Source organism: Pleurodeles waltl, chromosome 4_1 (assembly GCF_031143425.1).
Source record: "Pleurodeles waltl isolate 20211129_DDA chromosome 4_1, aPleWal1.hap1.20221129, whole genome shotgun sequence".
Lineage (NCBI taxonomy): Eukaryota > Metazoa > Chordata > Amphibia > Caudata > Salamandridae > Pleurodeles > Pleurodeles waltl.
Window position 1 is genome coordinate 133,580,479 of NC_090442.1, and position 22,874 is coordinate 133,603,352.

At 49.2% G+C, this 22,874-nt stretch overlaps 1 protein-coding gene across 1 annotated transcript in view; it reads left to right on the plus strand.

Annotated features, from left to right (window-relative positions):
- LOC138287454 (cystine/glutamate transporter-like) overlaps positions 1 to 22,874 on the plus strand; it is a 335,349-nt gene that overhangs the window by 189,711 nt on the left and 122,764 nt on the right. The window lies entirely within an intron of this gene.

Genomic DNA, 22,874 nt, shown 5'->3' on the forward strand with positions numbered 1-22,874 from the left:
TCGACCGCGGAACGGTAACCTGACGGCGGGACTTCCAAGGTCAGAATGAGGGCCTAAGTCCGAACGTAAAAAGTTGACCGGGACCTCCCAGCCATCGTATCCGAGAAGGGCTCCATGGACGTCGGATCAAGATCCAGGTTTACCCCGGTCGAAGGATTTTCATCTCGAAAAAACGACTACGTCCGAAGGTAAAAGTCTCCACCGAGGAAACCCACATCGCGTATCCGGACAAGGGCTCCAGGAGGTCGGATTCAACTGGCAGGTTCGTCCCGGTGAAGAAAAACTTCAAAATAAAGACTAAGTCAGAAGGTAAATTTTTAACCGAGGCCTCCCGCGACCTGTAGCCGAGCAGGGCTCCATCGCGGTCGGCCTGAAAGTTTGACTTTGCCCCGGTCGAGGTGCAACCAGATGACCCGATTGGCGCTTTTTGTTTCTAAGCGCTAGAAAAGTAATAATTCTTTAAAAATTCATATCTCTGGTTCCCCTGAACCGATTTTAATTGTTTTTGTGTCATTTTAAAGACAAAAATATAAACTATTTTTATAAATTGGTTTTGGATTTTTAAACTGTTTCCTGTGTTTTTTTTTAATTACTGTTTTGTGATATTTGAATGCTTTACACTTTGTCTCCTAAGTTAAGCCTTGACGCTCGTTGCCAAGCTACCAAGGGTTGAGCTGGGATTAATTTACTGAGACCTAACTGTACCTATGTGGAGGTTAGTGGCTTGTTGCTAAGTGTAGGTACCTACCTGCCCTACCAATAACCCATTTTCCAACATAATTGGAAGCAGCGACGGGATCCTGTACTTGTGTTCAATATCACGTTACAGTTTTAGGTAAAACAAATTAAAAATCCTTTAAATTGTCCTAGTGCAAAAATTGTTTTTAATTTTTAATTTGGATTAATTTCAATTATTGAATTTTTGTAATTTTTCTAAATTCTTGTTTCCAATTTTTGCAAAAAGTTTTTGTTGACACAAAACTAGGGAACCATGGAGCTTGATCTGGCTAGCCTACCCACACGGACAGTAGTCCAGCTTAGGGGGTTGTGTATTGAAAGAGGGTTGCCTGCAACCACTGATCTCAGGAAGCAAATCCTGATCACATCCCTGACAGCATGGGCTGAGGCCCAAGAGGTAGAGTCAGAAGAAGCTCCAGAGGAGGGAGAAAGAAGGGAGGATGCAAGCTCTAACCACTCAGGGGAGGGAAGGCATCTGAGCCCAAGTGAGGATGAGGAAGAACGGTCCTCAGTAAATACAGTCACTAGGGGCAGATCCAAAGCTAGTGGTGGGAAGGGGGTCCTTTCAGGAGGAGAGAACCCATCCATCAGAGAAAGAGAGCTGGAGGCCCAGCTAGCATACATAGCTTTGGAAGCAGAGAAGCTGGCCCTAGAAAAGAAAAAGTGGGCATACAAAGAGAAAAGAGATGGAAGCAGCGATAAAGAAGCTGAGGTGTCCATGGGTGGGGGAGTTTGCCCCAGATTACCCAAAGGGGTGGTTCCTGCCTATGTAGAGGGGGATGACATAGATAAGTGGCTGGGGGCCTTTGAGAGGGCACTCCAAATGAGAAGGGTTAGGCCTCAATACTGGGGTTCCCTTTTGTGGGAGTTGGTCCCCAACTCAGGGAGGGATAGGCTTCTGACCTTAAGGGGGGAGGAGGCAGATTCATACCCTAGTATGAAGAGGTGCTTAGCCAAGAAGTTTGGTCTGACCCCAGAGCAATATAGAATGAAGTTCAGGGACACCCAGAAGGTCAGTACCCAGTCTTGGGTTGACTTTGTGGACATTTCACTAAAGGCACTAGAGGGCTGGATTATTGGTAACAAAGTAGATACTTATGAGGGGTTATACAATCTGATCATGAGAGAGCACATCTTGACCAATTGTACCCAAGAAAGGTTACGCCAGCATCTAGTGGACTCTAAGCAGACCAACCCTAGAGAGCTAGGGGAGGCAGCTGATGAGTGGTTGAGAACCAGGGTGGTTGTCAAGTCCCAGGGGGGAGACTCCAAGAAGGGGGGGGACAGGTCCCCAAAAACCTAAGGAGGGAGGTGGTAAGCCCACCACAGAGACTCCCTCTGTACCCCAGAACCCTAAGAAGGAGGAGAGTAAATCCCACTCCCACTCTGACAAGCAGAGACAGGGAGACCCAGGGTTAAAAAAACTCTTGGACAGTAGGGCTTGCTTTGACTGTCAGCAGACAGGTCACTTCAGAGGAGATGCAGCCTGTCCAAGGAAGGTGGTTAGCACTGGGCTGTCCAGTGTAGCCATAGAGGAGGATTCCTCAGATGATGAAGTCCTCCTAGCATTGTGCTGGGAGACAGGACCAGATGGTAAGCTGGTGATCCCTGAGGGTGGGAGTAGGCACTTCCACCACATTCAAGTGAATGGGATCCCTACCACTGGCCTGAGAGACACCTGTGCCAGTCACACTATAGTGAGTGACCGGTTAGTGACCCCAGACATGTATGTCCCAGGAAAGACAAAGAAAGTCAGGATAGCCACAGGGGAGGTCACCTCCAAACCTGTAGCCATAGTGCCCCTAGAGAGGGAGGGTATCCTTGACTGGATTAGGGTGGTAGTCAGTGCTGACCTTCCCCTAGATTGTATCCTGGGCAATGACCTCCCAGAGGTGAGTCTGGTCACAGATGGGGTGGTCGCCCAGGGCGCCCCCCCAACCCAAAGTCCTGGGGAGTCAGTCCCTACAGTTAGGAGACAGGGGTCCCCAAGAAAAGGAAAGAAGAAAAAGAAGGGTAGGCCACTCTTAAAGAGAGTTCGAGGGAGCCAAGGGCCTTCTGCCCCAGTAGGGGGGGAGCCCAGAGTTGGCACTGGTGAGGCCTCACCTGACCCCAAGGAAGTCCTGAGTAGTCAGGCAGCTGTCCAGATGCAAGGTGTTGCCCCTGCACTGACAGAAGGGAGAGTGGAAGGAGGGTGTCTGCCACAGGAGGTGGTAGCCCCCCACTCTAGACAGCAAGAGGGGTTCCAGGACCCCAAAGATGCCCCTAAAGCAGCTCAACCACCTGTCAGTGGAGAGCTTAGGGTGTGGTTCTGGGTACTGACAGCTGTCAGTAGCCTCTGCTGGGTGCTAGCCTTCCTGGCAGCACTGTACTTGGCCTGGGAGGCAGACCCCAGGGCCAATAGCAAAGTAGGCCCCCTGACCCTATTGGTCATGGTGGGGTTGCTCAAGTGTTGGGTAACCTCTGTGGGTAAGCTAGGTGTTGCCCTAGCAAAGTTAGGAGTAGGGGAGGTGGGCACCTCACTACCCAAGTTGACAGAGAGAGAGGAGGAAGACCCCCCTAGAGGGAAGTTTCAGTTTGAGTTGGGTCCTTTTACTGTTGGGATGGCTTCACTACCCAGAGGGAGTGACCCTGACAGGAGGATGTAAGGCAGAGTAGGCCCTGCAAAGGGACAGCCAGTTTTCTTCACTGTCTTCCTCGCCTAACAAGCCAGGAAGACTCTCCCAGGGTTGGGCTGAGTCTCCTGGGCTTGTGGGCTGGGGGGGGGTTGTGTGAGAAAACAGGGCTGATTGCAGAGCCCCCTAACTTTTTGCCCCCAGTTTCCACTTTATGCTGGTGTTTTCCTGACTCTGATGGTGCCCTGGGTACTGCTAACCAGTCCCAGGGCCTGTGCTCTGTGTAAAATGGATATGCAAATTAGGCTAATTATAATTGGCTAAGTTAACCTACCTATAAGTCCCTAGTATATGGTAGGGCATGTAGGTTTAGGGACCACAGCATAGGTGGTGCACACCTAGGTGCACTGCTGAGGTGCCCAGTGTCATTGTAAAGGCAGGCCTGCCTTGCTGGCTGCTTTTAAATTAAAGTTATATGCAAATTCGACTTTGGAATTAAAGGTACTTCCAAAGTCTTAAACTACCTTATTTTTACATATAAGTCACCCCTAAGGTGTGCCCTATGTGCCCCTAGGGCTGGGTGCCATGTAACTATAAGCAGGGACTTTATAAAAATAGATTTATAAGCCCTGGTGAGGTAAAAACAGCCAAATTCGTTTTTCCCTCATTGAAGTAAATGGCCTTCATAGGCTAGAATGGGCAGACTTTATTTTAAATTTTAAAGTCTCCTTAAATGTTGCATACCAAGAATTTGGTATCAAATTAATTGTTGTAATAAATCCTACAACTTCCAGTTGTTGGATTTAATATAACTTGTTCAGGTAAAAAGTTTAGACTTTACCTAAAAAGTTGCCAATTTCAGCTCTGCATTGTTTTTGCTGCTGTGCTCTGATTGGCCAGCCTGCAGCAGCTTCTGCCAGGCTGCCTTGATGAGGTGTGAAGTGGCCAGGCTTCACACAAAGGAATGTGCTTGGGGGAGAGAATCTCCCCTCAGCAGATGGTGAGGCAGGAAGGGGGAGGGCTGCCAAACTGGTCTTCAAAGGCAGAGAAGGACATTTGCAGCACCCAGCAACACCCCCACATCCTGCAACCCCAGACAATTAGGTGCCCCCTTGATTAAATTAGGAGAGGGCAGGAGAGGGGTGTGTTTATGATTTTTAGCCACACCAGTGGTTGGGCTCAGCCAGATGTAACCTCCAAAAATCAGATTCATCCATGTTGGATTTTTAGAGACTGTTGCCTTCTGGGATGGATTTTTGCCACACTTCCCAGGAAGTGGTCATCACAGGGGGACGACCCTGTCCCTGATTGGAGAACCAGGGCCCCCCTGCTTTTCACCCAGGAGCAAGGATAAAACTGGCAGACCTGCACCCACGCCTCAGATCCCCTCCAGAATTCAACAAGAAAGGAACTAAAGAAGAAGAAGGACTGCCCTGCTGGACCCCTGGCCTGCACCTGGACCCTGCACTCAGAAGGACTGCACCAGCTGCACACTTGGGCTTCACCACAAGAAGGACTTTGCCTGGCTTCAACTGGTTCAAGGAGGGACTCCCTGTTTGCTACAGGTGAAAAATTGCTAAACCAGAGTCCCCTGCACCAACTCCTGAAGAAAGCGACCAGCTGACCACCGTCCAGTGGCCAAAAAGGAGTTTGCGCCAGGTGCATTCTGGGAGTTGAAGTCCGCACCCCCCAAGGACCATCACAGAACTTCTGGACCCTTGGGGTGAGCTGTGGACCCCAAAAGAACCTTAAAAGAACATCTGGGTGAAGCCCCAGAAGTTTGGAAAAGATTTGAGAATTTTTGGAAAAAAGCTCCAGAGAGGGACCGACCCGCCGTGAAAATTCTAGCCGGCTTGCCTCAACCGCGACTCGGCCTGACTTCGTGGTTCGTCCCGGTAAAGAAAAACATCCAAAAAAGAGACTAAGTCCGAACGTAAAAAGTTGACCGGGACCTCCCAGCCATCGTATCCGAGAAGGGCTCCATGGACGTCGGATCAAGATCCAGGTTTACCCCGGTCGAAGGATTTTCATCTCGAAAAAACGACTAAGTCCGAAGGTAAAAGTCTCCACCGAGGAAACCCACATCGCGTATCCGGACAAGGGCTCCAGGAGGTCGGATTCAACTGGCAGGTTCGTCCCGGTGAAGAAAAACTTCAAAATAAAGACTAAGTCAGAAGGTAACTTTTTAACCGAGGCCTCCCGCGACCTGTAGCCGAGCAGGGCTCCATCGCGGTCGGCCTGAAAGTTTGACTTTGCCCCGGTCGAGGTGCAACCAGATGACCCGATTGGCGCTTTTTGTTTCTAAGCGCTAGAAAAGTAATAATTCTTTAAAAATTCATATCTCCGGTTCCCCTGAACCGATTTTAATTGTTTTTGTGTCATTTTAAAGATAAAAATATAAACTATTTTTATAAATTGGTTTTGGATTTTTAAACTGTTTCCTGTGTTTTATTTAATTACTGTTTTGTGATATTTGAATGCTTTACACTTTGTCTCCTAAGTTAAGCCTTGACGCTCGTTGCCAAGCTACCAAGGGTTGAGCTGGGATTAATTTACTGAGACCTAACTGTACCTATGTGGAGGTTAGTGGCTTGTTGCTAGGTGTAGGTACCTACCTGCCCTACCAATAACCCATTTTCCAACAGTGTCAAAGTGATAAAACACTAATATTTAAAATGTATTTTATGCAACAATATATTTTATTGTAAATCACATTTTAAATCCAAAGCACATTGCTAGGAAGTTAAAAACATGCACTCTAAAATGTGCTTTTCTTTTTAAGTACATTTACACTATAGAGTATGTTGATCAAATTATATGTTAGAAAATAAAGTACAATGTAGTATAGTGTAACTATTTGCTAACAAGTTTGTGTTTTTACAATTTTCATTTTCAGACAGTGGGTAGGATTCTTTGGTAGATGCTTGCACCAAGGATGGACTTGTAACTGTGAGCTTGTTAGGTGTGCCGATTAATGGTCTATGAGCAGCACTGCCATTGTGAAAGTGTTTTTCTTTACCAGCCTGCAGGAAAGACTAAATGCTGTGTTTAACATTTTTATTTATTATTCATTTATTTATGAAGGGACGCTAAATATCCTGCAAATTTATCCATCACTGTGAATCAGGGGAAATAGTTCATAACTGCACCTCTTTTTTGTTAAATATGTTTTGAAAAAGAACAAAGGTTAAAGTAACATTATAGCTAGGTAAATATGTCAGTAATAACATTAAGGTTTTCATGTAAAAAAAAAACACAGAAATTCACCAGTAATAGTTAGTAGGGCTAACTATAACTTGTGCCCCCGCCATGCACTGCTTATCACCTCACATATGACATCGTTCAGTATATTTTCTATGACATCATTTATGACATCACAGATGGCATCTCAAATGACATCACTTTTGACATAACGTATGACATCCAATGAGTGTGCTAGTTTGTTTTATAGTTTACATAGTGGCGGGTAAGTACCATATTGCTTGTCTACCTAATCTTGTACAGCCAGGGTCCAGCTAATGGCTACAAGTGTGCTCTTAATGCACTATAGGTGTGTAGAGGTATTGAAAGTGTTATAAATCTTTGTATCAAGAGTAACTCTGTGTGCAGGTGACAGTTGACCTGTGTTCATTATGTTACACACAAGTATGGCTCTGCAGAAAAAGTTTTCAAGAGGAGTAAGATTCTATGTAGTAGATACTAACTTTTGTAAGCAGCCTTGATTTATTAGGCAGAACTGTGCTAGCATGACAACTTCTACATAGCTTAGAAGACCATGTGCGCCAGGTGCTACCCTACATACACGTTCTTGTTTTGCTAGAGAAGATGCTATCTCTAAAGTTTTCACAACAATATAAAGAGAGCAGGTGGTAGGATGTTTAACACCTTCACATCTTAGTTATTTTTAGCAAATAATGTATTTTTTTTAAACTGTTGCATAGAGTGCACACTGTTCTTAGTTGATTTTTTTTAAATACTCTGCAGTGTGTTTCTTATGAAAGGTTCACTGTTTCCAAACAGTGTGGCATAAAGTAAATGCTTTCCATAAAGTAAGCATTGCTTACAGTACCCAGTACTCTATTGATATCAACTTCATTTCTCAATGTAGGTTTGGTGAGTCTCAGGTGTCTGATACGGGCGAAAAAAAGATGCCTGCAGTAGGTCATTTGTTCAGAACTGACACACTATTTTTAGGAACTTGGAATACTCTGAACAGTTGTATACAAACTGAACACAATACTCAATTAGGGTTTCCAATATATCTGTGGTTGATTATTAATGTGAACTATGATAGCTGTAAAGTTTATGGTATATGGTGAATGTTGCAAATAATGAAGCTTTCTACACCTAAGTGAGTTGTATCTGTGATGGCAGTAATGATGGCTGATGTTCTCCTCAGCTATGGTGTACTTACTTTCAGGCCTCTAATATCATTGTATTTTAAATAAATGGGAGGCAGGCCATGTGCCCCCACCTCCACAAGCCTTGCTAGGTCCTGAGAATCACATTAACCAGGGCCACTCTTTTAAATAAAGAGGAGGCAGTGCATTTGGCTGCCATCCCTTGGCCCCATGGACCAAATATTCCAGGGCCTGGTGCACTTTTCAGGAGGAGGGTACACATGGCCCTCTCTGGGCCACTTTCAGCCCTGTGGACCCCTTCCCCTGAGGCCCGGCACATTGTCCCAGGGAAGAGGGGCACACAGTCCCCTCCCCAGGCTGATTTCAGCCCCCAGGGGCCCCATCCCCTGGGGACTGACACATTTTAATGAGTCATGGAGCCCACCTCCCTGGGCTGATTTTGGCCCCAGGGGCCCCATCCACTGGGACCTGGTGTGCTTGTTTGTGGGAAGGGGCAGACGTCCCCCCTCCCCAGGCCAATTCCGGCCCTGGGGAACCCATCCCCAGGCCTGGCATAATTCTTTAAGGGGGAGGGCTGCATGCCCCCCTCCACAGGCTGATTTTGGCCTTAGAGAACCCACCCTGCAAGGCCCACTGCAATTGTTGTAGGGAGGAGGCATGTGGCCCCCCTTCTGGGGCCAACTTCAGCCCTGGGGACCTCATTCCTCAGGGCCAGCACAGTAAAATTTGGTGCCCTGGTAACCACCCAGTGAATCCACCATAGTGTCATTGGAGGCTGTTGGGGGAGTCCAAGGCCAGACACGGCAGCCAACCTCACGCCAAGCACAACCAATGGCTATGCACAGCATGGGGTTGGCTGCATGCACGAGGTTGGCTAACCCCTGCTGGTTAAAAAAACTAAACATAGAAATGCCCTGAATAGACCCAAGGTTAGGGGGACATTATAGTTAGGAAATAGATTTTTTTAAGAAACCTAAGTTCACTAAAAAAAACTATTGACTTTATTTGAAGAATTTACCGTTTCTTATAGGGTTAGCTGGCCAAGGGGACATATTTCTAGCTCTGTTAATATCTTACTGTAAATCACGGTTTCTGTATAAGTTCACTGTCTCAACATATTCAAAAAGATCTATTATCTGTCACAAACACTTGGCGCCCCTGCCATACACAGTTTTCTCATGAACAATTTTACAGCAAATGTCACAATGGTATTATCAATGATGTCATAAGAGATGTCATACGTGCTGTAATTAGAATAGCAAGGGAGCAAGTTATAGTTACCCTAGGGCACGAGTTATAGTTACTTGAAATAACTCTAACTATAATAGCTGAATTTCTTTGGTTTTGTACATTTACATATGAGTCTTACTATAACGTCCTTGCAACCTTTGGTTTTTTAAGTGCCTTTCTAACTTCTATTTCCTAACTATAACCTCCTTGTAGCCTTTGTTTTTTTTTTCTGTGAATTTTAATGATTTTTTTAACATAATGTAATTTTAATTACTAAACATTAATCCAACCTCCACCGTGCATGAACTTTTGGACAAACTATACCCACCAAACCCCACGCCACACACAGCCTTCAGCTGTGCATGGCGAGGGTTGACCGGTTGTGGCCAACTCCCTATAACCACCCAATGCCATGCCAGGCACAGCCTTCGGACATGCGTGGCAGGAAATTTACCTCAGGGCCTTTCCTCTGGCCAGGCCCTGATCCCAACCCCCTATAACCACTAACTCCTCCATCAAGGTTTATAGATAACTTTTCAAGCTGAAAATGCAGAGAAAAAAACACTTGCATTGCCTTCATCATGCACAAGAAATTCAGATGATTAGTACTTTACAGAAGCTTCAACATTGGCACCTGCTTTGTCTATATCTGTGAATGCTTCCCGTTGAGGTTTAATTTCAGTGAAATGATCCTCATGCCAGAATTAATCCTGCCCTGCGGATTTACCCAAGAAGAGGCCAGCATTCTGTGCAGAATGTTGACCCAAGTAGAGTACTTTCTACTGGCTAATTAGTAAGTGCTATTTCATTGGGGATAGTGCATCTCCTATGCTACAACTGCCTAAAGGTCTCCAGTGACCTTGTGTGTCTGTAACTTTGCCAATGTGGTTGTTACTCATGCGTCTCCATCAGATAACTTTACAAGGTAAAATTGCAGAGAAAACACAGGTGGATGATTTGTACTTTACAGAAGTAAATGCTTCTTTGTTAATGGAAGGGACCGCGGATGGAGCCTTAAGGCCCCCGAGTCACAACCAGCCCCCCACCTCCTGCGGGAGCCGGCATTGCTCCTGGATGCAGGGAGCTTCTGTAAATGCCACTGTCTGTGTGTGGGAGCAATAGTTTAATCTCAGTCCTTGCCCGCATGACAGCGGGCAGGGAAAGAGATAAAAAGTCCACTTCCAGCAAGTGGGAGCAGTTTTAACACTTCCGCTTGTTGAGAGCGGAGTTATGTTTGCTTTTGCTTGGCAGGAGCTGTCATAGCTCCTGCCAAGCAAAAGTAAACAGCTACCTCCTGACAGTGGTCATCTTGGGAGGTAGCAGGAGCCAGCCCTGGAGAGTGGTGGTCCCCAGGGACATAAAAGGCATAAGGATGGGGGCCGTGTAGCCCCCCTCCTTTGTTACACATGGGTCAGCCCCAGAGAGATGGTGGTCCCCGAGGCTGTATATGGCTCGGGGGGGGTTCTTGGCAGCCCCCCTCCATGTTTTCACAAATGTTCATGGCCCCAGGGAGGTGGTGGTCTACGTGGAACCCTTTTAAAACTTGTTTGTAGCCCCAGGGAGGTAGTGGTCCCCGGGGCCCAGTGGGGTCCGTGCATTCCCCTTGTTTATTTTTCACATATAGCCCCGGGGAGGTGGTGGTCCCCGGGTCCCGTGGGGTCTGCGCTCCCCCCCACATTCTTATATTGGCAAAGCCCTAGAGAGGTGGTGGTCCCCGGGCCCGGGGGGTCGGAGCACCCCCTCAAACCCCTCATATTTTTTTGTTGAGCCCTGAGGAGGTAGTGGTCCACAGGACTTTAATAAGCCTTAGGAACAGTCCCCATTTGCCCCTCTCCTTAATCATAAAACCATGGCCCTCATTATGTCATTGGCGGTAAATGCTGTGATGGCCACCAACATACGGCAGCAGTGGCGAATATCCGTTCGCCATATTATGACACACACCAATCCAACAGAATACTGACACATACACAAATCCGCCAGCCTAAAGGTCAGTGCTAAAGTGCTGGTACCAGCACCCATACCGTTACGCCAACAAAACAACACCCACTACACCATGACCCACGAATCACCGCAGCGAACATTCAACTGCGGTAAACCATTGGCGGTACACACCGGCCTACTCAGAATGGACACTCAAATACTAAACTGCACAACATTGGCAAATACCAAAAACACACACCTGACACTGATACACACACCCATCTACAGCACTATAAAACACACACCCACATCACCCACAACCCTTTACAAATACAAATTATTGCCACCAGACTGACACCAAGACCACTGCCACAACTAGACACACACACCACATACACCCACACATCTACGCACAGCCAACCACAGTACCCAACAACCACACACTTACACACGTCACACAACACCCATGTCCCCACAAAGACACCCCATTTCACAGATGAGGAGTTGAGGGTCATGGTGGAAGAAATAGTCAGGGTAGAGCCACAGCTGTTTGGAGCACAAGTACAGCAAATATCCATTGCCAGGACGATGGAGCTATGGCGGAGAAACGTGGACAGGGTGAACGCCATGGGACAGTGTAGGAAAGTACCATCTTGCCTGGCATGTTACCCCCATATTTCACTGTATATATGTTGTTTTAGTCTATGTGTCACTGGGACCCTGCCAAGCAGGGCCCCAGTGCTCATAAGTGTGCCCTGTATGTGTTCCCTGTGTGATGACTAACTGTCTCACTGAGGCTCTGCTAACCAGAACCTCAGTGGTTATGCTCTCTCTGCTTTCCAAATTGCCACTTACAGGCTAGTGACCAATTTCACCAATTCACATTGGCATACTGGAACACCCTTATAATTCCCTAGTATATGGTACTGAGGTACCCAGGGTATTGGGGTTCCAGGAGATCCCTATGGGCTGCCGCATTTCTTTAGCCACCCATAGGGAGATCTGACTATTCTTACACAGGCCTGCCAGTGCAGCCTGAGTGAAATAACGTCCACGTTATTTCACAGCCATTTACCACTGCACTTAAGTAACTTATAAGTCACCTATATGTCTAACCTTCACCTGAAGAAGGTTGGGTGCATAGTTACTTAGTGTGTGGGCACCCTGGCACTAGCTAAGGTGCCCCCACATTGTTCAGGGCAAATTCCCCGGACTTTGTGAGTGTGGGGACACCATTTCACGTGTGCACTATACATAGGTCACTACCTATGTATAGCCTCACAATGGTAACTCCGAACATGGCCATGTAACATGTCTAAGATCATGGAATTGTCACCCAATGCCATTCTGGCATTGGGGAGACAATTCCATGATCCCCCGGGTCTCAAGCACAGAACCCGGGTACTGCCAAACTGCCTTTCCGGGGTCTCCACTGCAGCTGCTGCTGCTGCCAACCCCTCAGACAGGTTTCTGCCCTCCTGGGGTCCAGGCAGCCCTGGCCCAGGAAGGCAGAACAAAGGATTTCCTCTGAGAGAGGGTGTGACACCCTCTCCCTTTGGAAAAAGGTGTGATGGCTGGGGAGGAGTAGCCTCCCCCAGCCTCTGGAAATGCCTTGATGGGCACGGATGCTGCCCATCTCTGCATAAGCCAGTCTACACCGGTTTAGGGATCCCCCAGCCCTGCTCTGGTGCGAAACTGGACAAAGGAAAGGGGAGTGATCACTCCCCTGACCTGCACCTCCCAGGGGAGGTGCCCAGAGCTCCTTCAGTGTGCCCCAGACCTCTGCCATCTTGGAAACAGAGGTGTTGCTGGCACACTGGACTGCTCTGAGTGGCCAGTGCCATCAGGTGACGTCAGAGACTCCTTCTGGTAGGCTCTTACCTTTCTTACTAGCCTATCCTCCTTCCTAGGTAGCCAAACCTCTTTTTCTGGCTATTTAGGGTCTCTGCTTTGGGGAATTCTTCAGATACCGGATGCAAGAGCTCACCAGAATTCCTCTGCATCTCCCTCTTCACCTTCTGCCAAGGGATCGACAGCTGACTGCTCAGGACACCTGCAAAACCGCAACAAAGTAGCAAAGACGACTACTGCAACCTTGTATCGCTTCATCCTGACGGCTTTCTCACCTGTTTCCTGGTGGTGCATGTTCTGGGGGTAGCCTGCCTCCTTCTTGCACCAGGAGCTCTGAAGAAATCTCTGTGGGTCGACGGAATCTTCCCCCTGCAACCACAGGCAACAAAAGACTGCATCACCGGTCCTCTGGGTCCCCTCTCAGCACAACGAGCGTGGTCCCTGGAACTCAGCAACTCTGTCCAAGTGACTCCCACAGTCCAGTGACTCTTCAGTCCAAATTTGGTGGAGGTAAGTCCTGGCCTCCCCACGCTAGACTGCATTGCTGGGTACCACGTGATTTGCAGCTGCTCCGGCTCCTGTGCACTCTTCCAGGATTTCCTTTGTGCACAGCCAAGCCTGGGTCCCCGACACTCTAACCTGCAGTGCACAACCTTCTGAGTTGTCCTCCGGCGTCGTGGGACTCCCTTTTGTGACTTTGCGTGGACTCCGGTTCACTCCTCTTCTAAGTGTCTGTTCCGGTACTTCTGCGGGTGCTGCCTGCTTCTGTGAGGGCTCCCTGACTTGCTGGGTGCCCCCTCTGTCTCCTCATCCAAGTGGCGACATCCTGGTCCCTCCTGGGCCACAGCAGCATCCCAAAACCCTAACCGCGACCCTTGCAGCTAGCAAGGCTTGTTTGCGGTCTTTCTGAATGGGAATACCTCTGCAAGCTTCTTCACAACGTGGGACATCCATCCTCCAAAGGGGAAGTTCCTAGTCCTCTTCGTTCTTGCAAAACACCAAGCTTCTTCCATCCGGTGGCAGCTTCCTTGCACCCTCAGCTGGCATTTCCTGGGCTCCTGCCCACTCTCGACACTGTCGCGACTCTTGGACTTGGTCCCCTTGTCTTACAGGTACTCGGGTCCGGAAATCTACTGTTGTTGCATTGCTGGGGTTTGTTTTCCTTGCAGAATCCCCCTATCACGACTTCTGTGCTCTCTGGGGGTTGTAGGTGCACTTTACACCTACCTTACAGGGTCGTTGGGTGGGCTATTTTTTCTAACCTTCACTGTTTTCTTACAGTCCCAGCGACCCTCTACAAGCTCACATAGGTTTGGGGTCCATTCGTGGTTCACATTCCACTTTTGGAGTATATGGTTTGTGTTGCCCCTATACCTATGTGCTCCTATTGCAATCTACTGTAATTTTACACTGCTTGCATTACTTCCTTTTGCTATTACTACATATATCTTGTGTATATTTGTCATCCTCATACTGAGGGTACTCACTGAGATACTTTTGGCATATTGTCATAAAAATAAAGTACCTTTATTTTTAGTATATCTGTGTATTGTGTTTTCTTATGATATTGTGCATATGGCACCAGTGGTATAGTAGGAGATTTGCATGTCTCCTAGTTCAGCCTAAGCTGCTTCGCTATAGCTACCTTCTATCAGCCTAAGCTGCTAGAAACACCTCTTCTACACTAATAAGGGATAACTGGACCTGGCACAAGGTGTAAGTACCTCTGGTACCCACTACAAGCCAGGCCAGCCTCCTACAGACAGCATCCAAGAACAATGGATGACATCAGGAAGAGGTGGAACGACCTACAGGGGAAGGTACGTTCCATAGCAGCAAGGCAACAGCTCGCCATACATAGGACTGGCGGGGGACCCCACCTCCTCCCCCACAGGTCACAGCATGGGAGGAGCAAGTCTTGGCAATACTGTATCCTGATGAACTCACTGGAGTTGCCAGAGGACTGGACACTGGTGAGTCAACATTTACTACTTATCAACCCCCATACCTGCATGCTGTCTCACCCCGTCACCCCGACTCCCATCACTCCACTCCATCCCACACACTGCACCTGCACAAATGACTAACCCCAATGCCCAGCCCTGAATGCAATACCAATGCATGGACAGCCCTCACAGCCCTGCATGGACACCCATCACTAAAGCATGCACAGCATAGAGGAACTAACAATCCCACAAAACATCAACATAAACAACCCAAGGTGGCAGGTCAAAAGCAACGATAGAGGGGAAGCTAGGGATGTACAATATGTCACAGGCATGAAGCATAATACATAACTTACATCCCCGCAGGTGCCCCAGGCAATGTCAGTGGAGAGGAGGTGCCACAACAAAGCAGTCCCCCAACAGAAGATGCCCTCAGTGATGACAGTAACTCTGGACTTGGGGATCCAGATCAACAACCTGGCCAGTTGGTCACCCCAGCCCACTCCCAGTCCACCACAGAGCCTCCCCCATCAGTATCCAACACCACCGCACCCACCCAGTGTCCCCTCATTTCTGTCCCCAGGACACGTCAGTCAGCAGTGTGCCATCTGTACAGGGACCCCAGTCCACACCTCACACCCAAGACAATCAGGGACCTGGGGTCAGTGGCAGTGGGCACACCGTTCAGGGGACAGAGGCACAGGGCAACAGTGACACTGGGAGGACCGCTGTGTGTCAGGGAGAGGACGGGCCCAGGGTAACAACTCTCCAGGAGGCACTCACCAAGATCCTGGGTGCCTACCAACAATCCCAGGACACAATGGGCCAGATCCTTCACAACATGCAGGAGAACAAGCGGCTGCAGGAAGAACACCATCAGGAGATCAGGGAGGACTTGCAGGCTCTCAACACCACCATGATCTCCATAGCAGTTTTGCTGGCAGGCATAGCTAACATCATGAGGGAATCTACAGCACACCAGTGGGCCCCTACCACTAGCCAGTCTATTGACCAGCCCACCACCTCCGCTGCAGCTAGTAGGCAGGAGGCTCCGCCACAGCACCCTTCCCACTGCAGAAGGTGAACCACCCCACAAACGTTCCCTGCGACCCAGACAGAAGCCAGAGTCACTTGCCAAGACCAAGAACACCGCCAGGAAATTAGACTCTCCTGATTGTCTCCTGTGTGTCCCGCCCTGTCACCTTGTCCACTTTGAACTGCCTTTGCTCCCCTTCCTATGGCCCCTTGGACACTGCACCTGTGCTACAAACAGACTGGAACAATACCCTGGACTTTCCTCTACCATCACCCCATTCCATTGCACTTTACCCTCAATTCTATAGCACTACAATAAACACCCTTGAACACAACCTGACTAATAGTAATTTATGTGTTGGGGATGGGCATTCAGGGGAACAGTCACATCTGGTGCAAATGGTATGAACATTGCGATAGCATACAATTAATGACCAGTAATTGTCTGTGGTATTCACATCAGGACACTGTTGTCATATCACCAACATCTGCAAAATGACAAGCCATAGGTGACAGTAAGTTGAGATGCAAAGGAAGTGAATGCCATCATGCCACAGTCACACAGATGAAATCAATATTGAGATATTCAGAGCAATGATCAGTTCCACTGTCTCACCTGTATTGACGTATAACTGATGTTCTGTCGTCCACATCCTCATCCTCACTGTCCTCAGAGTCCACTGCCACGGGTACATCTCTAGTCTCTTACTCCTGCAGAAAAGGCACATGTCATCTGAGGGCCAGGTCGTGCAACATGCAGCATGCCACTGCTATCTGGCAGACCTTCCCGGGTGAGTAGCACAGGGATCCACCTGTCAGATGGAGGCACCTGAACCTGGCCTTCAGGAGGCCGAAGGTCCTTTCGATTATTCTTCTGGTTCACTCATGTGCCTAATTATAACAGTTTTCAGCCCCTGTCCTGGCATTCCTCACAGGGGTCAGGAGCCACTATATGTTTGGGTAGCCAGAGTAACCTGCAAGTATTGAGGGACAAACATTAGCCTAACACAATGCTATGGGGATAACACCTGAAGGCATACACTGGCATACAGTGGGTGGGGACTCTGGCTCACCTATTAACCACACCCTGTTCCTCTGTAGTTGGGCCATCTCATTTGGGATGCTGCTATTCCTCAGGACAAAGGCGTCATGCACTGACACAGGATACTTGGCAGTGACGTGGGAGATGTACTGGTCCGCCAGGCACACCATTTGCACATTCAGTGAGTAGAAACTCTTCCAATTCCTGAACACCTGTTCATTCTGGCGGGGGGAGACAAACACAAAATGTGTACAGTCATTCGTCCCAATAATATTCGGGTTATGCCCCATTGCATAGAATCCTGCCTTGAAAGTGGCCAAATCTTCCACCTGGGAGAAAACAATGTAGCGAAACATGTGCTTCACCAGGGCATACAAAACCCTTGCCAGCACAATTGAGAACACTGGCTGTGACATTCCTGCTGCCAAGCTCACTGTCTCTTGGAAAGAACCAGTTGCCAGGAAATGGAGCTCTGATAGCACTTGCACAAGAGGGGGCAATCCCAGTGGGATGACGAATGACTGATATTAGGTCAGGCTCCAATTGGGCACACAGCGCTGTGATTGTGGCCCTGTCCAATCTATAGGTGAGTATAATGTGCCTGTCTTCCAGCGTAGCCAAGTCCGCAAGGGCTCTGTACACGGGGGTTTGTCTCCTCCTCCTATTCATCTGCAGCTGTAGGTATCTAAGGGACTCAAGAGTGAGTAAGCTGTCACAATTTGAGCAATGGAACAACCACATCAGTATACATACAGCTTCAATGTGATGGGACAGTGAGAATGGCAATGTATGTCCAATTTTAGGCAAATGACGCAGTTATGGTTTATCTGATCGTTGTCCACCACCTTGAAATGGTGACCGCCTGTCCTGTATCTTGGGACAGGTGGAATTGAGGAAATTCCGCCGACGTTGGGCAGCGTGGCGAAGGGCGGTCTTGCACCACTGTGCAATTCCTCATTGGCTAATATGGGGCCCTATGACGTACAGGGGCCAATAGGGATGAGTGCCGGCGGTGACGGTGTACACCGCCACAGACGTGACCACCATTTTCTATCTTAATCCTCACTTGTTTCCTGACTTTCCACAGGATGACACCTACATTGCGTGTGCTGCTGTGACCTGTGTCTGGAACCTACCATGGCCTGTGTGACCGGGGAAAGGGCCCCTGCCTTCACTTCAGAGGAGTTGGAGCGACTGGTGGATGGGGTCTTACCCCAGTATGGACTTCTGTATGGGCCTCCAGACCAACAGGTGAGTACACCCTGGGCACAATGCATGTAAGAACGATGCATGGAGATGTGTGTGCAGGCATCGTGTCATTGGGGGAAATGTCTGGTGGGAGTGTACATGGTGGGCGCCGGACGATGTGTGTGCCAATGGTGATGGAAACGGGATTGGTGGGCTATATGTGTGAGAGGCTGGATTGTATGTGTAATGGGGTCTTCCTGTCTGCATTCCCACTGCATGTCAGCGGCCATCAAAAGAAGGGATTGTGGTGTGTCATTGCCAAGGATGTGCGGACCCTGGGGGTCTGTAGCAGATGGAGCACCCACTGCAGGAAACGGTAGGAGGACCTGAGATGCTGGGCACAGAAGACCGTGAAAGCCCAGCTGGGGGCGGCCTCCCAACGAGGAAGAGGTGCCCATCGGAACATGACCCCCTGATGGCCTGCATACTGGCAGTAGCCTACCCAGAGCTGGATGGGCGTTTGAGGGCATCGCAGCAGCCACAAGGAGGTGAGTACAGTGGGCGTTACTACAATAATTGGTTGGTGGCATGGGATCCGGGTGCCCCTTAATGCCAGGCCAGACATTGCAGCGTGATCCAGCTCAAGTGTAATGGGTGTATGCCAAATGCCGGTAACCTAGCTTGTTTGCATTCCATGTCAATTAGGGATTTGTGGGTCCCAGGAGGTGTGCAGTTAACGGTGTTTGGCCCTCATCTCGCTGTGGCATCTAGCCAAATCAATGCCACTGCAATGCATAGTGCTCAATCCTGATCCATGTGTGTGACTGTGGTGTGTATGCCAACTGGGGTGTTGGTGCAGTAATTGACCCAGTGTTCCCTTTCTCTCTCTCCCCCTTTTTTCTTCTGTCATCCTTTCCATGTGTGCATTAGCATCATCTGGCCAAGGGGCAGGGGCACTGGTGACAGAGGGAGCTGCATCCCTCATGACCCAAGAGGCTGAGACCACCGACATTGAGGGAACCAGTGGGACAGAGGGCGAGGGGAGTGCCACCGCGGGGACAGGAGGTGACAACACTGACTCAGATACCTCCTCCGATGGAAGCTCCCTGGTGGTGGCGGACACCTCTGTGACCACCCCAGCTACAGGTACAGCCGCCACCCCCGTACCAGCACCACCCTCCCAGTAGCCCCTCAGCGAGTTGCCCGTGCCCGCTCACCCAGGGTAGTGGGCATCTCCTTCGCCCCAGGCACCTCAGGCCCTGCACCAGGGAGCCTTGCTGCCCTCAGTGAGGAGGCTATTGACCTCCTGAGATCCATCTCTGTAGGGCAGTCAACCATTGTAAATGCCATTCAGGGGCTGGCATCCCAGATGCAGCAATTCAGTGCATTCCTGGAGGGCATCCACGGTGGATTGGCGGCCCAACAGAGATTGATTCAGGCTCTGGCCTCCTCTCTGAAGGCAGCCATTGTCCCTGTTCCTACCATCCCCCTCCAACTACCACTTCCCAGTCTCCTCAACCCCAACCCATCCCATGCACACATACAGACAAACATGCACACAAGACAACACGCAAGAGTGGCACAGTCACACACAGACACCACACTTCAGCCCACAAGCACTCATGCAAACATCACACAGTTGCACACACAACCACATCCACTGCCTCCGCTGTCTTCTCCTCCTCCTACTCCTCCTCCTCCACCGCCTCCCTCACAGTCACGTCCACCCTCACACCTGCATGCACTGCTTTAACAGCCACCACCAGCATCACCACACTAAGCAGCACACGCACCTCACTAGCAGACACCTCCACAATCCATCCACACGTCCCCTGTGTCCTCTCCCACCCTGTCTGTCCCCTCCCAAAGGACACAAACGCAGGCACTCAGACACCCAACAGTCATTCCACCTCAAATCAGTACACTACCCATGCACCTGCACCCAAGCCCAGCAGACGTACTCCTCCAAGAACCACTCCCTCAACTCCCTCAACCTCCACTCGCATCCCTCCTCCCTCATCCCACCCCACCATCCCTAAGAAGATTTTCCTTGCATGTCTTGACCTCTTCCCTCCCCCACCGTCCTGCCCGTAAGAGCAGGGTCCCAACGACCCAGCCCAGCACCTCAGCCAAACAGTGAAGGATCCCACTCCACCAGCCAGGAAGGGGAAGGATCCCACTCTATCAGCCAGAAAGGGGAAGGATCCCACTCCAGCAGCCAGGAAGGGTAAGGATCCCACTCCAACAGCCAGGAAGGGGAAGGATCCCACGCCAACAGCCAGGAAGGGGAAGGAACACTCACCTCCTGCCAGGAAAGGGAAGAAGCCCTCACCTCCTGCCATGAAAGGGAAGAAGCCCTCACCTCCAGCTGAGACACAGCAGCCCTCGCCTCCAATGGAGGCTGCCAGAAGGCACCTTCCACAGCTGAGACACAGTAGCCCTTGCCTCCAACTGAGGCTGCCCAGGAGGCACCTTCCACAGCTAGGACACAGCAGAGGCTGGCAGGGTACCAACACCACCACCACCAGTGGTCACGGAGCCCTCACCTCCAGCTGAGACGGTGCAGCCCTCACCTCCAGCAGTGGACATGTAGGTCACCCTCCAGGGATTGCTGTACAAGGAGCCCCTTCCAGAAGCAGTGGGCAAGTCCCCCACCTGAATGACTGTTACCTTGCACTCCCCAGCATTGGGAAATGGGCATGGAGCCCCCTCCAGAAGCAGTGGACAAGTTCACCACCTGAGAGACTGTGACCTTGCACTCCTCACCATTGGGAAATGGGATTGGAGCCCCCTCCAGAAGCAGTGGGCAAGTTCTCCACCTGAGAGACTGTGACCTTGCACTCCCCAGCATTGGGAAATGGGCATGGAGCCCCCTCCAGTAGCAGTGGGTCAGTTCACCACCTGAGAGACTGTGACCTTGCACTCCCCTGCAGTTGGAAATAGCATGGAGCCCCCTCCAGAACCAGTGGGAAAGTTCCCGACTTCGGCTGAGGTGTCCCCCACCCCATTTTCCCTGAGGTACCTGCCCACTTCAATAATGATGCCCTGCACAGTTCTGTGAGGATGTTGTCAGGAAACAAGTTGGGCCTTGGACTGTGCCCTGTGGCCATATGAGCCCTTAGTACTTTGGACTGAGCATTGGCCCTTTGTGGACAATTGTACATTTCTCTTTGTTTTCAAATTGGTTCATGTGGTGGCTTTTGCCTTGCTAATACATTTTCAGTACTTCCAAACTGTAGTCGTTGTATTATTATGCTGTGTGTCGTGTGCCATTGGTTTACATCTGCAGCTGGTTCTGTGTATGGTGTGTGTGTGTCTGGTGTGTGTTGTGTGTGTGTGTGTGTGTCACTCTTCTTTTCCTCCCTCCCTCCCTTATGTGCTATGTGGCTGTACTCACCATTGTCGTCTTCGTCGGCGTTGGTGTTCCAGGTGGAGCATGCCGTAGAAGAGCATCGGGAAGACTTGCCGTTCTGGTTCCATAGCGGCGTTCTTCTCTGTGTCTCTGATGGTGAGCCTTAGGTCTTCTGTGCAGTGTTTCCACCAGGCTTTTGATGGCGTTGGTTCCGCCCTGGAAATCGTGGCGGATTTCAGTGTCATGATATGGTGGGCGGTACTTTGTGTTCCACCTGCCTGTTGATGGCTACCGCCGTGGTGAGTGGTAGTGGTACATTGGCTGTCTATGAGAGTTCTTACCGCCATGGTCCTAATTTGGCAGTAATTACCGCCAGCCTGTTGGCGATATTTCCGCCACTTTATCACTCACCGCCAATGACATAATGACCACCTATGTATCCCCCAGGACCTGGCCCACCCGGAGGCAAAATGAAATTTTGCTATGAATTAAACAAATGCTTCATTGCCCTAGTGGGGTCTCAGGGGGACCCCTAGACCAAGGCTAGCGGGTTAGAGTAAACGTACTCTGCCCCCATTCTTTTTTTTTTAATTTGTTGTTGAGACTCTGCTGAAGCCGAGTCTGAAAATGCCTGCCAACACTTCCTGGTTGAAGTGTTGGCAGCCAGTCAGTTTGGGAGGATTTGTAAAGTGTTCATGCCTCTAGATATACAAATTTGGTTTTCCTTTAATATCTTGAAAACTACTGAACAGATCTGCACCCAATATAAAAAAGCCTGATCTGCGTACCAAAAGCTACTTTCTGCCACATTTGCTGTAATTCTGTCTGCTTTTCGAACTGCAGGCATGTCTAAAGAGTCTATGGGAATTAACATGGGAAATACACTTTTTTGACAGTCCCCCACCAATCCCCCCCCCACCGCCCCCCGCACTTGATGGATCACTCCAAAACTTCCATGCAGAACAAGACCTTTGGGCACACATTTTTTGGGAACATTTCTGAAGATTCGTCATACAGCGCAAAAGATATAGCCAAGTCAAAAAATGCTTTTTCAATGGAAACTAGGCCCTAACTATAACTATCTAGTGGTGGCCACCAGTAGGTAATGTATTGTTATGTACTGTTCTCTAAATACTTTTTTCTTAATCTCTTTCCTAATTTGAGCAGTTTTGGTGTTTACAAAGTGATCACTTGCTATTCCATCATAAAGACAATGCACAACTGAGCGCTCCAACCCAACATATCAGGGAGTCCAAAATTATTGTACAATATTACCAGAGTCCTGACAGTTCTACTAGTTTAAGCTATTGAAATTAGGGACAGCATTTATTCATCGCAGTGTTTTCATTTATTGACATAGCTGCAATAAATTTAACCAGGAAAAGATGGCTACCACCATTGTTGTGCATTATCCCAGCAAGCAAATATAAAGCTTAGTTGGCTTTGAGAGAATGCTGTCATCTAAACCAAAATTGATCTGAAATGCTACTGTCGGTATTATTAGGAAAGATATTGTTAATGACTAGCTGATACTCAGACATGTGGGCTTCAAACCCACATTAATGTTTAAAAGAGGTTGGAATTGGCGTACATGGA